General features: G+C 39.9%; 1 pseudogene; it reads right to left on the bottom strand.

Moving 5' to 3' along the window:
- Positions 1 to 235: 235 nt before the first annotated feature.
- Positions 236 to 828, bottom strand: LOC127214576 (diphosphoinositol polyphosphate phosphohydrolase 1-like; annotated as a pseudogene).
- Between the last annotated feature and the right edge of the window lie 14,834 nt (positions 829 to 15,662).

Below are 15,662 nucleotides of genomic sequence, written 5' to 3'. Positions count from 1 at the left end.
CTTTACCCTATAGTAATGTCTATCTTTGAATCTTAGTTGTTTTTATTGTATGTTTGTGTATTTATGTGTATTTGTTTTTTTTTTTTTCATCTCACATGGGTGTCTTTTAATGAAAAATAAAAATTTAGAGAAAATACCTGGCTAGGCTGGGATGAGGCAAATGGGAACGCTTCAGAACCCAAAATGGGAGAGAGAACAGGGTTCCTCTCTCAGAGGGCAGGGTGAGTGAGGGAGGAATGGAGCAAGCAGGAAATTACTCGTGAGTTACATCCCAGTCCCACCCTCAGGAAAAAGAGAAAGAAGTTCCCATCACCCCACACACCACCCACATCACTCCACAACCCAGCAGCGCCTCAGTGTACCCCTCTCTGTTGCCCACCATGTCTGGGTCAAAGAGGAGGCTGTGAGGAGGGTGAGGGAGTGGTGAGGAGAGCCACACTTCAGTCTGGTTTCCACTCTCTGGCTCTTACAGCAAGTCTGCAGTCATCTGATGCCTGACACAGAAGTGGAGTATGAGGTGGCCACGACAGGGGTGCAGTTGTTGGCAGAGTAGCCTTGCCTCAGCGCCTCAAAGTAGGATGCCTGCCTGCACGGGCTTGTGACATTGTAGCACTTTGATGGCATCTTCTATTTTAAACCACTCTCTCTTCCAATGTTCATGGAGTCTTCCCAGTCTTCCAGCACTTCTGTGACAATAAGCACGTACACATACGTCCTGTTCTCCTGGTTCTCAAAAATTCCAACCAACCTTCCTAAGGTCCCTTTTACTCCAGCCTCCTCACAGACTTCACGGATCGCGGCCACACTCGGCTCCTCCTCAGGCTCCATGCACAGACACTAAGATGGACAATAAATAAATGGGACCTCCTGAAACTGAGAAGCTTGCTTAAGGAAAAGGACACAGTTGACAACACAAAATGACATCCCACAGACTGGGAAAAGATATTCACAAATCCTACATCTGACAAAGGGCTGATCTTCAAAATATGGAAGGAAAACAAGACACTAGCCACCAAAACACCAAATAACCCTATTAACAAGTGGAATACAGTAATGAATAGAGAATTCTCAAAAAAGGAATCCAAAATTGCGGAAAGACACTTAAGAAACTGTTCAACATCCACACCATCAGGTAAATGGAAATCAAAACAACTCTGAGATACCATCTTACTCCTGCCAGAATGGCTAAATTTAGAAATATCAATTACAGCTTATCCTGGAGAGGAAGTGGAGAAAGGTGAACACCCGTCCACTGCTGGTGGGAGTGCAAACTTGTACAGCCATTTTGGAGATCAGTATGGCTGGTCCTCAGGAAAATGGGAATCAGTCTACCCTCAGGACCTGGCAATTCCACTCTTAGACATATACCCCAAAAGATCCACATCCATGCAACAAAGACATATGTTCAACTATGTTCATAGCAGCATTGTTTGTAATAACAAGTACCTGGAAGCAACTAAGATAAAGAAGGTTGGGTACATTTACACAATGGAATACTACTCAGTAGACAAACACAATGAAATTTTGAAATAATCAGGCAAAGGAATAGAACTTTAAGAAACCATCTTGAGTGAGATAACCCTGTCACAAAAAGAGTAACATTGTATGTATTCACTCATACATGGATTTTAAACATAGAGCAAAGTATCACCAGCCTATAATTCACACCGCCAGAGAAACAAGGATACAAGGAGGGTTCTAAGTATTTTATACAAGGTGCCTCACAGAAGGGTAAAGGAACAAGTTTTTCTGAGAATATTGCAAGTGGGGGGGCAGTGAGTGGAGAGGGCATTAGGATAAAGAGAAGTGGAGAAGAGGAGAACCTGTGGGACCAGGAATGTTGAGTCAGGGGGTCGTAAACAGAGAGCAAAAAGGATATACCATAATAGAAGTAGTGCTTATAGATTTGAAGAGAAAAGTGACTCTAGAGAAATGTCCAGAGACCTACAAGGATGACCCGAACTAACAATTTGAGCAACGGTGAAGGGGCTACCTTAAATGCCCTTCCCTGATAATGACATTAATAACTAACTAATATGCCATCATAGAACCCTCATATAGTAGCCAATGGAAACAGAAGCAGACATCCAGAGCTAAACACTGAGCTGATATCCTGGAATCCAATTTCAGAGAGTGAGGGGTCAAGAGTGAGGGGTCAATACCAGGGTACAGAAACCCATAGAGACAGCTGACCTGAAGAAGGGACAGCTCATAGACTCCCAGACTGATAGGTGGGAAACAAGCATCAGATCAACTCAGAACTCCTGAATATGCATCTCAGTTAGAAGGCCTAGGCAGTCTAAGCGACCTCTGACAATTAAACCTGGATGTATCTCTGGTGTGCAAAAGGACTTTCGGAGCACATTCTGCATGGGGGAATACTCCCTTAGCCTAAAGGCCAGAGGTAGGTCATAGATTCTACTCCACATGACTTAGAGATTTTGATGATCCCTCCTGGAATGCATCACACTCCCTGTGGAGTGGAAGGGGAATGGGACAGGAGCAGGCGTCGGGGGACATGGGAGGAACAGTGAACTGGGATAGATATGTAAAATAAGAATATATGTATAATTATATGTAGACTATAGATAGTCACCTATGATAATAAAAACTTATAATCATGTTAGGTTTTCTAGATATGTAGAGATATATTTCAAGTGCCAAATATACTTTAAACCTTTCAAAGACCTACAGAATATGACATTTAAAATAATTTATTAGAGTTTTTTATTGCACAACTTCTCCAGGAAACACCAATTTTGCCAGAGAGTTAGATATGCATTGAGGAAACTCATTATAGAGTTTTCCTTCAACATGGCAGATAACAGTCATTTGGCAAGAAATTACTCTTTCCTGGACTGTTTGACTGAATGCTGTATAACCTGCACATGCAAAACCCACAGGAAAGTGGCTGCTGAATTTGGCAAAACATAATGGGACAGTCCTTCAGGATTCTTCATGTAAGAGTCTGCTAGACATTCTGCAGAACTCAAGTAAAGTGACTGACAAACTGCCAATACAGTGGACAGTTTAAAATTTCCTGCTTCACTGAGAAGTGTGCCAACACACAATGGCCTGTGGGCTGAACATAGATGCCCCAACATTATAAAAGAACTTTGGTGACTGTCCAGGCATCTAGCTGTCCCTCTCAATTATGGACATTATATGTTAATCTTTGAGGTCTTTGATTCATTTGAAGGCAGATAGTTATGTTTATGGATTTCTTTAGTTATGATAAGTGATAAGCTACATGTGAATCTTTAGACTCAAAAAGATAAGATATAGAATTTTTCTTTAAATTTTGCCAAAATTTGCCAAAATTAATCTACTAAACATTATTAGTTATAGTTCTTCCTGGATAAGTGTTTTTTATATATAATTTTACTATGTTAAAGTTAAAACATTAGTTTTTATTTATACAGAAAAGAGGAAATGATGGGAGTATCATATATATATATGTATATATATATATATATGATATATATGCTTGTCTTATTGATTGGTAAATAAAACATTGTTTGGTCGATAGCCAGGCAGAAAGCATAGGCAGAAGAACTGCCAGGCCATGAGAAGGCTGGGTTAGGCAGACAGATTGAGGTGCCATGGAAAGTGATACCATATAATGATGGAGAAGATAGGATGCACCTGGCATTCTCGTGTAAGATAAGATATTGTAGGAATACTTAGGTAAGTAGTTATTGATTAAAATTAAGAGAGAACCAGCCAGTAAGAAGCCCTAGTCTTCAGCCATCATTTTTATAGCTAATACAGTTTCTGTGTGCTTATTAGGGGCTGAAGGGTGGTGGGACCTGGAGGCATTATGTGGGGAGGACAGAAACACCCATCTTCAAAAACTAAGTACAAAGTCTTAATTCTGAAATCTATGCACCAAATATGAAGGCACTCACATTCATGAAAGAAATGCTACCAAAACTCAAAGCTCATATAAAACCTAACACACTCACGGTGGAAGACTTTAACACCCAAATCTGACCACTAGACAGGACCACCAGTGAGAAACATAACAAAGAAACAAAAGATCTAACAGAAGTTATGTCTCAATTGGGTTTAACAGACATCTACAGAACATTCCATCCAAACACAAAAGAATATGCATTCATTTCTGCTCCACATGGAACCTTCTCTAAAATCAACCACATATTTGGCAACATAACAAACCTCAACAGATACAAAAGAAATTGGAATAGTCCCCTGTATATTATCAAACATGATTAAAGTTGAAATTCAACAACAACAGAAATTGCAGAAACTGTACAAACTCGTCGAACATGAACAATGAGCAATTGCACCATACCTGGTTCAAGAAGATATAAAGAAAGAAATTGAGGACTTAATAAATTCAATGAGAATGAGGACACATCATACCCAAACTTATGGGACACTTTGACAGTAGTGCTATGAAGGAAGTTCATTGCATTGAGTGCCCATATGAAGAACATGGAGGACACTCACATTAGAGAATTAACAGCACAATTGAAATCCTTAGAACAAAAATAAGCAAACCCACACCACTCACCCCAGAAGAGTAGACACAAGGAAAAAAAATCAATTCGAGGGCTGAAATCAATAAACTAGAAACCAGGAAAACAATACAAAAAAAAAAAAAATCAATGCAAAAAACAGTTTGTGTTTCAAGAAAATTAACCAGATATACAAAACTTTATTTAAAACTAACAAAGGAGCAGAGAGAGAATAAGCCAATTAACAAAATCAGAAGGGGAAAGGGGGACATAACAATGGACACTGAAGAAATACAGATGAATTTCAGGTCATACTTTGAAAACCTGTGCTCCCCACATTTTGAAAATTCAAATGGGTAACTATCATTTACTAAAATTAAACCAAAGACAGATAAGCAACTTAAATTGACCTATAACCATAAATGAGATAGCAGTAATCAAAAGCCTCACACAAAAAAAAAATAAATAAATAAATAAAAAATGCCTAAGGCCTAAGGCCCGAAAGGACAAGGCTGCCCTCTCTCTCCATATCTCTTCAATATTGTAGTTGAAGTTCTAGCTAAAGAAATAAGACAACAAAATGAGATCAAGGGGATCCAAATTGGAAAGGAAGAACTCAAACTCACACTATTTGCAGATGAAATGATAGTTTACATATGCGACCCAAAAAATTCTACCAGAGAATTTCTGTTTCTTTTTTTAATTTTTATTTATTTATTTTTTTTATTTAATTTTATATAACAAAGTCCAATTAAATGAAAACAAACATTTATACACAATACTTGGGAATTTGGACGTCGTTCTATCCAAACTACTTCCTGCTGGTAAGGGGGTGCTGTCTTGGGGGATTCGAAGAAGATTCAGATATTCTAGCTGTAGTCTGTAGGGCTGTTTTGTCCAGCTGTTTGGAATGTAGGATCAGCTTGTACTCTGTTTCAGGCGGTCTGGCGTGATCAAACCACATTAGTCTGGAAGGAATCCACATCTTTTCATTTTCTGTGGAAACAAAAATAGAAATACTTTTCCCCAGTAACTTGTTCTTTAACTTAAATTTTGGAGTCAAAGCATTTTTTTTTTAATTTATTATTTTACATGTCGATCCCAGTTCCCTCTCCCTCCCTCCCTCCCTCCCCTCCAGCCCTCCCTCCCTCCTTCCCTCCCTTTTGCCCTCTCTGCCCTCTCCCATGCACTCTAAACACCCTCCCCCCCCACCCCCCACCACAATACCATATGTAGGGGAATGCCATCCAGTTGGGGTCATGTAGATCTGACAGGTTCTGTGAAGTAGGGACTAGGGCTTCTCTCCTATCTCTAGAATAAGGCAGTTATCCCTCCATGGGGGATATGTTTGCAAAGTCCTTTTGTGCAACAGGGATACATCCTGGCTCCACTGTCTGAGGTCTCTTAGACTGCTCAGACCTTCTGGCTGAGACCCATATTCAGGGGGGTCCGAGTCAGTCCCCTGTTGGCTTCCCAGCTATCAGTCTAGTGGCCCTTAGCTCCTCCTTGTTTAGGTAAGCTGTCTCTATGTACTTCTACCGCATGGTCTTGTCCTCCCATCTGCTTCTGGGTTCTAGTTCGACTCAGTGTTTATGTATGGGTGTTTGCTCCCTGTTTTCAACAGGCATTAGTTGAGGACTCCATGGAGAAGTTAGTTGTTGATCTCACTCTCCGGGAAGGGCATTTATGATAGCCTTTCCACTGTAGCTGAGATTGTTAGTTGGGAGCAGTCTTGTAGTTCCCTCGACCTTTCTTTGTGTTCCACTTTATCTTCAAACCAATATTGGCTCCCTCTTTTATGTTCTCTCTCTCTGTCTCTCTCTCCCTCTTTCCTATTTTCCAGTCCTAACCAGGCTCAAACCTCCTGGTCGCACATGCCTCCCTCTCCTCCCTCTCATTTTCTCCTACTTTTCTCTCCATTAGCTGTCCCCCACTTTACCTGAGGTCTGGGGGACTTGTCCCTTCCCAGTTCTGTGAGGGACTTTATATGAATCTCTTAGACTACAACTTGTATCCTAGTTCCTCTCTACCAGAGAATTTCTACTGCTAAAAAACTCCTTCAGAAAAACTAGCAGGATACAAGATAACTAAAAAAAAAAAAAAAAAAAATCAGTAGCCCTATATATACAGATGACTAAGAGGCTGAGAAAGAATTCAGAGAAACATCAAACTTTAAAATAGCCACAAACAACAAAGTATCTTAGGGTAAAGCTTACCAAACAAGTGGAAGACCTATATAGCAAGAAGTTTGTGTCTTTAAAGAAAGAAATTAGAGAAGATACCAGAAAATGAAAAGATTTCCCATGCTCTAGGATAGGTAGGATCAGCATAGTAAAAATGGCAATCTTGCCAAAAGCAATCTACATATTCAATGCAATCCCCATTAAAATCCCAGCACAATTTTTCGGTGACCTTGAAAGGATAATACTCTACTTTATATGGAAAAGCAAAAGCCTCAAAATATCCAAAACAACCTTGTACAATAAAGAAACTCCAGGAGGCATCACCATCCCCGACTTTAAACTGTACTACAGAGCCACATTTTGAAAGCAGCCTGGTATTGCCACAAAAATAGGTAGACAATTGGAATCAAAACTGAAATCCTGACATTAACCCACACTGTGATGAACATCTGATTTTTTTTTGTTGACAGCACTAAAAGCTGTCAACAATGGGAGGAGGAAAGCATGTTCAACAATTTGTACTGGCACATCTGGATGATGGTGTTTATTAGACTACAGATAGACCCATGTCTATCGCCATGCACAACACTCAAGGCCAAATGGATCAAAGATATCAACATTAATCCAATCACACTGAACCTCTTAGAAAAGAATGTGGGAGGTACCCTTGAACAAATTGTTACAGGAGACTTCTACCTGAACATAATTCCAGTAGCAGAGACATTGAGATATACAATTAATAAATGGGACCTTCTGAAACTGAGAAGCTTCTGTAAGGCATAGGACACAGTTGACATAACCAAATGGCAGCCCACAGACTGGGAAAAGATATTCACCAATCCTACATCTGACAGAAGGCTGATCTCTGAAATATACAAAGAACTCAAGAAACTAGTCACCAAAATTCCAAATAATCTTATGAAACATTGGGTGGAGAACTGAATAGAAAATTCTCAATAGAGGAAATCAATGAGGCTGAAAGACATTAAAGAAAGTTCTTAACATCCTTAGCTATCAGAGGAATGGAAATCAAGAAAGCTCTGAGATACTATCATACTCTTGCCAAAATGGCTAAAGTTAGAGACACCAAGAACAGCTTATGCTGGAGAGGATGTGGGGAAAGGGGAACCCTCATCCACTGCGGGTGGTGGGAGTGCAAACTCGTACAGACATTTGGAGTTCAGTATGTTGTTTTCTCATGAAACTGGGGACCAGTCTACTACAGGACCTTGTAATCCCCCTCTTAGGCATATAACCAAATGATCCACATTCATGTCACAAAGACATATGTTCAACTATGTTCCTAGAAGCATTATTTGTAAAATAAAGTACCTGGAAGCAACTGAGATGCCCCTTAACTGAAGAATGGATAAAGAAGATGTGGCACATCTACTCAATGGAATACTACTCCGCAGGGAAAAAAAAACATCAATGGAATCTTGAAATTTTCAGGGCAATGGATGGAACTTGCTTAATTCAAACTAAATGAGATAACTCACCACAGAAAGTGGAACATGGTATGTACTCACACATATATGGATTTTAGACATAGAACAAAGTATCACCACACTATAGTTCACACCACCAGAGAAACTAAGATTCAAGGAGGACTCTAAGAGATTCACATAAGGTCCTCCAAAGAAGGGAAAAGGGACAAGATCTCCTGAGCATATTGGGAGTTGTGGGAGTGCAGTGATTGGAGAAGAAGCTCAGATAAAGAGAAGGGGAGGAGAGGAAAGCACCTGGGACTAGGGAGATTGAGTTGGGGGATGAATAGATGAGAGAAGACAGACAGACAGACAGACAGACAGAGGGGGAGAGAGAGAGAGAATAAAAGAGGGAGCCTTTATAGGTTTGACAAGAAAACTGAACCTAGAGAAATGTCCAGAGACCTACAAGTCTGACCTCAACTAACAATTTGAGCACCAGTGGAAAGGCTACCATAAATGCCCTTCCCTGATAATGAGATTGAGAACTAACTTATCTAGCATCATGGAGCCCTCATATAGTAGCTGATGGAAACAGAAGCAAGCACCCACTACTATACAGTTAGCCAAATTTGATCCAGATGAAGAGAGGGAGGACAGAAGCAGACTACAGAAACATGTAGAGACAGCTGACCTGAACAAGGAGAAGCTAATGTACCCCCTGACTGATACCTGGAAATCCAGCATTGTACTAATTCAGACCCCTTGAATATGGGTCTCAGTTAGAAGGCCTGGGATGTCTAAGGGACCTTGGACAATGGAACCTGGACGTACAAAAAGGAATTTTGGAGCACATAACCCATGGAGGGATACTCCAGTAATCTAGAGGCAGGAGGGAAGGCCTACTCTCTACTCTAAATGATTTGACATTTTAGATGAACCCTTCTGGAAGGCATCACCCTACACATGAATTGGGGGGAGGGAGGGGAGGATAGTTTGGGGCCTGGGAGGGTGGGAAAGAGGGAGTTGGGGGAGAAGGAGAGGGAATTGGAAACAATATGTAAATTAAAAATTAAAAAAAAAATTAACAAAATCCAATCCTGGATATGTTGTATCTAATGTAGTAGTAGTCCTAGATATAAATTATATGCATCTGAAGCAGTACTGGATATCATGTATCTGAATAGGAAGATATCCTGAATATGTGGTACCTGAATGTGAAGAACTATTACATATCATATACCTGCATGAGCTTCACTATGCCTGCATGGGGCAAAATCCTAGCTGTCATATATTGTCATGATAAACATTCCTGGATAGCATGGATCTATGTGGTAGTAAGTCTTACATATCATGTTAATAGATGGCATGCACTTGAGTAGCAAGCATGGGTAGATGTGCTTATTGTCATGCACTTACATAAGACAAAGTTCTGTATATCCAATATTCACAGGGAAAGCTGTCCTTGATGTCTTGGACTCACATGGGAAACATTCCTGAGTATCATTTACCATTATTTCTTATTCATCACAGGTAAAATCCAACAAGATTAAGTGTCAATTCTGAACATCTATCTATGGCCCCAATAAAAAGGCATCCACATTTGTAAAAGAAACATCACTAAGCTGCCATCTACAGGGAACTTCCTGAAGTTTCTCTGAGCACACTAGACCTGCCAATCCATGTGGGATGACCTGTGATTTACACCTGCCTGGTCTCTGACCCCCACCTCAGGTCCTCTACTGGAGCTCCAGGCACCTCCCAGAGATAAGCCTATCCACATGGGGCTACTCTGAGTTCCTGCAGGCTGGATCCTTGACCCCCCCAAAGCAGGGCCTCTGCTAAAGAGGCCTCATCTGGAGAGTGCCAAGTTCCAGTTAGATCTGCCTATCTCTGTGGAAACATCCTATCAGCCCAATCTTTGACTTCCACCACCTTTGACCCCCTTCACCAGGCCTTGGCTAGAGGTGAGTCTGGGTCCAATTCAGGTGGAATCTCCCCCCACTCTTCCCCAGTAACTACCTGGATTGCCTCCATATCTCACTACCCCTGTGTCCTGTCCCCATCGAGAGCACTCTTGGAGTTCTGATACACACCCACCTACCCTCACCAGAGTCTGCTCTCCCCCCCCCCTACCCTGTGCCCTACCCTGCCCACTGTCCCACCACTCTGGTTGATCACTGGGACAGAGGGTGGAACCAACAATCCTGCCAGCTTTGGGGACCTTCCTGGAGGTTCTCTGAGCACAATAGACCTGCACATCCATGTGGGACCACCAATACTTTCCACCTTTCTGGTCTCTGACCCCCACTGTCAGTCCCTCTCTTGGTGGTCTGGGTGCCTCCTTGAGATTGGCTTATCCCCATGGGGCCAATCTGAGTGCCTGCAGACTGGATACTTGACCCCCATCACAGGGCCTCTGCCAAAGAGGCCATAGCTGGAGAGTGCCAGGCCCAGGCTAGATCTGCCTACCTGACTAAGGAACATCATGAGTTCCAGCCTTAGAGAACTCAAATTCCCATTACCAGTCTTCTGCTGGAGCCTGATTTTTGACCCCCACCGCCAGGCCCTGCCTCTGGAGATAACTCATAGAGAGCTTGGACCACCCAGAGCTACAGACATCGAACCTCTGACCCAACTAAGCCCACCTGGGGAGTACCATAGCTACAGGGAGAGACCCTTCCAACACATACTTGAGGAAGCTTTGGGAAGATGGCAATACAAGAAAACACCAAACAATAAAAAGGCAAGCATAACACCACCAGAATCTAGGAACTCTACACCAACTAGACATTAAAACCCCCAAAGTAGATGAAGCAGAAGGGAATGACTTAAAATGTATCATCATAAAAATCATAGAATATTTCAAAGAAGATGTGAGAAAATCCCTTAGAGAAATGGAAGAAAAAAATGAACAAAAAATTGGAAGACATTAAGAAATTTATGAAAGACAGTACAAAAAGCCAAGAAAAGCAATGAAACAGGTAAAGGAAATAGTTCAAGACTTAAAAACTGAAATAGAGACAATAAAGAAAACACAAACCAAAGTCATGCTGGAAATAGAAAAATTGGGCAAATGATCAGGAACTACAGATGCAAACATAACCAAAAGAATTCAAAGGTAGAAAAAGAGAATCTTAGGCACAAAAGACAAACTAGTGGAAATAGATTCATGGACCAAAGAAAATTGTAAATCCAACAAACCCTTACAACAAAACATCCAGTAAATGCGGGACACCATTAAAAGGCCAAACCTAAGAATAATAGGCAGAGAATAAGGCAAAGAAGCCTACCTCAAAGGTGCAGAAAGTATATTTAACAAAATCATTGAGGAAAATTTTCCCAATCTGAAGAATGACATGACCACGAAAGAACAAGAAGCATACTGAACACCAAATAGACTGGACCAACGATAAAAGACCCCTCAACATATAATAATCAACACACCTAACATACAGAATAAAGAAAGAATATTAAGAGCAGCAAAGGAAAAAGACTATTAACATATAAAGGCAGAACTATAAAAAATACACTTGACTTCTCCATGGAAATGCTCAAGGCCAGAATCTCCTGGATAGATGTTCTACAACTACTAAGAGTCCACGGATGCCAGCCCAGGTTACTATACTCAGGAAAACTCTAAATAACTATATATGGAGAAAAGAAGATATTTAATGACAATGCCAGATTTTCAGAATAAAAATGTATAAATCCAGCCCTATAGAAAGTGCTGGAAAGAAACCTCCAACCCAAGGAAGTTAACTATGATCACAAAGACATAGGCAATAGATAATCCCACTTCACCAGGACCCAAGGGTAAAGCAGGAGAAATATATTCACAAAACCACTACCAACAAAAAATCTAAAACAAACAAACACAATCAATGGTCCTTACTCTCCCACAACACTACTCGTCTTAACTCACCTATAAAAAGACACAGGCTAACAGTATGTATATGAAGAGAGAATCCATCCTTCTCCTGCATACAAGAAACACATCTAAGCTTTAAAGATAAATATTACCTCAGGGTAAAGGATTGGGAAAAGATCTTCCAATCAAATGGACCCAAGAAGCAAGTAGGTGTGGCTATCTTAATATCTAACAAGTTAGATTTGAAGCCAAAATTAATCAAAAGAGAGACGAGGATGGTCATTTCCTATTCATCATAGGAGAAATCCATCAAACAAGGTCTCAATTCTGAACATCTGTGCCCCAAATGCAAAGGGACCCAAATTCATAAATGAAATGCTACTATAACAAAAACCTCACATAAAACCTCACACACTTATAGTAGGAGACTTCAACATACCACTCTTACCATGAGACAGGACCACTAATCAGAAGCTCAACAATGAATCAAAAGAACTAATAGAAGTTATGTCTCAAATGGGTTAACAGACATCTATAGAACATTCCATCCAAACACAAAAGAATATACCTTCTTCTCTGCTCCACATGGAACCTTCTCTAAAATTGACCATATACTCGGTAGCATAACAAGCCTCAACAGGTACAAGAGAATTGCAATAGTCCCCCGTATCTTATCAGACCACCATGATTTAAAATTGGAATTCAACAACAACACAAACCGTAGAAGCCATACAAACTCATGGAAACTGAACAATGCCCATTAGAACCACACCTGGGTCAAAGAAGAAATAAAGAAATTTAGGACTTTCTAAAATTCAATAGAATGAGGACCCAACATACCCGAATTTATGGGACACAGTGAAAGCAGTTTTATTGGGAGAATTTCCATTGCACTACGTGCCCATATGAAGAAAACAGAGGATATTCACATTAGAGAATTAACAGCCCAACCTAAAGCCTTAGAACAAAAACTTCCAACCTTACCCTGGAGCCATAGAGGCCAGGAAATAATCAATACAATAGAAACAAGGGGGAAAAAAAATCCCAAAAACTAATGCAACAAAGAATTGGTTTTTCAAAAAAAAAAAAAAAAATCATCAAGATAGACAAGCCCTTGTCCAAACTTACAAAAAAGCAGAGAGAGAACAGGCAATTTAACAACATCAGAAACAAAAAGGGGGATACAACAACAGACACAGAGGAAATCCAGACAATTTTCAGGTCATACTTTGAAAACCTTTACTCCACAACATTTGAAAATCAAAGGGTTTGGACAAATTTCTGTATAACTATCACTTACCAAAATTCAATCATGAACAGAGGAACAAGTTAATAGATCTATACCCCCAACAAAATAGAAGCACTCATCAAAAAGCCTTCCAACCAAAGAAAGCCCAGGACCATATGGCTTCAGTACAGAATTCTACCAGTAATTCAAGGAAAAGCTAATACCAATTCTCTTCAAATTGTTCCACACAATAGAAACAGAAGTTTTATTACCAAACACTGTTCATGAGGCCACAATCACCTTGTTACTCAAGCCACACAAAACATAACTAAGAAGGAAAACTACAGACCATTATCCCTGATGAACATTGATACAAAAATACTCAATAAAATACTGGCAAACTAAATCCAAGAAAACATCAGAGATTTCATCCACCATGACCAAGGAGGCTTCATCCCTGGGTTCCAGGGATGGTTGAACACACAAAATTCTATCAGCGAGATCTACCATATAAACACACTGAAAAAGAAAAGCCATATGATCATCTCCCTAGATTCTGAAAAAGGTTCAACATAATTCAACACCCTTTCATAAAAAAGGTCTTGGAGAGATCAGGGATAACAAGAACATACCTAAACATAAGTAGAGCAATATACAATAAACCCACAACCAACATCAAACTGAATGGAGAGAAGCTTAAAGTGATCCCTTAAAAATCAAGTACAAGGCAAGACTGCATCTCTCCCAGTATCTCTTCAATATCATACTTGAAGTTGTAGCTAAAGCTATAATACAAAAAAAAAAAAAAAAAAAAAAAAAAAAAAAAAAAAAAGGACACCAAGGGATCCAATCTGAAAAAAGAAGTCAAACTGTCTTTATTTGCAGATATATGAGAGTTTACATAAGCAACCCCAAAAACTCTATCAGGGAACTCCTACAGCTGCTAAACACCTTCAGCAAAGTAGTAGGATACAAGATAAACTAAAAAAGAAAAATCAGTAGCCCTAATTTATTCAGAAGACAAAGGGGCTGAAAAAGAAAATAGAGAAACATCACCCTTTACAATAGCCACAAACAACATCAATTATCTAGGGGTAATGCTTACCAATCAAGTGAAATAACCATATATTAAGAACTTCATGTCTTTAAAAAAAGAAATTAAAGATGATACCAGAAAATGGAAAGATCTCTCATGCTCTTGGCGAGGTAGAATAAACATAGTAAAAATGGCAATCTTGCAAAAAGCAATCTACAGATTCAATGTAATCCCCACGAAAATCCCAGCACAATTCTTTACTGACCTTGAAAGGATAATACTCAACTTTATATGGCAAACAAAAGACCCAGGATAGCCAAAACAACCCTGTAAAATAAAAGGAATTCAGGAGGCATCATCATCCCTGACTTTTAAGCTCTACTACAGAGCTATAGTCCTGATAACAGCCTGAAATTGGTACAAAAACCAATGGACTTGAATTGAAAACCGTGATGTTAACCCACATACCTATGAACACATGATTTTTGATAAAACACCTAAAAGTACAGTGGGAGGAGAAAGTATCGTCAACAAATGGTGTTGGCACCGTTTTGTGATGGTTTGTAGAAGTCTGCAAATAGACTCATGTCTATCGCCAGGCACAAAACTCAAGTTCAAAGGGATCAAAGACCTCAACATCAGTCCATACACACTAAACCTCTTAGAAGAGAAAGTATGAGGTACCCTTGAGTAAATTGGTATAAGAGACTGCTTCCTGAACATTATTCCAGTAGCACAAACACTGAGATATGCAATTAATAAATGGGACCTCCTCCAATTTAGAAGCTTCTGTTAAGGCAAAGGACACAGTGGACAAGACCAAGCGGCAGCCCACAGTCTGGAAAACATTTTCATCAATGCTACATCTGACAAAAGGCTGATCTCCAAAATGTACAAAAAACTCAAGAAACTAGTCAACAAAACACCAAATAACCCTATTAAAAATTGGGTACAGATCTGAAGAGAGAATTCTCAATAGAGGAAATAAAAAAGGCTAAAAGACACTGAAGAAAGTGTTCAACATCATTAGCTATCACGGAAATGCAAATCAAAACAACTTTTAGATACTATCTCATTTCTGTCAAGAATGGCTAAAATTAGAAACACCAATGACAACTCATGCTGGAGAGGATGTGGAGAGAGGGGAGCACTCCTCTACTGCTGGTGGGCATGCAAATTTGTACAGCCATTTTGGAGATGAGTATGGTGGTTCCTCAGGAAAATGGGAATTAGTTTACCACAGGACCTGGTAATCCCCCCTTTTAGGAATGTACCCAAATTATCTACATCCATGTAGCAAAGACATGTGCTCAACTATCTTGATAGCATAATTATTTGTAATAACAAGAATCTTGAAGCAAGCTAAATGCCCCTCAAGTGAAGAATGGATAAAAAAAAAAATGTGGCACATCTACACAATGGAATGCTTCTCTACA

This window comes from Phodopus roborovskii, unplaced genomic scaffold (assembly GCF_943737965.1).
Source record: "Phodopus roborovskii unplaced genomic scaffold, PHOROB, whole genome shotgun sequence".
NCBI classification, from domain to species: domain Eukaryota; kingdom Metazoa; phylum Chordata; class Mammalia; order Rodentia; family Cricetidae; genus Phodopus; species Phodopus roborovskii.
Note: the sequence above shows the minus strand (reverse complement) of the source record. Positions and strands in the feature narration are given on the sequence as shown.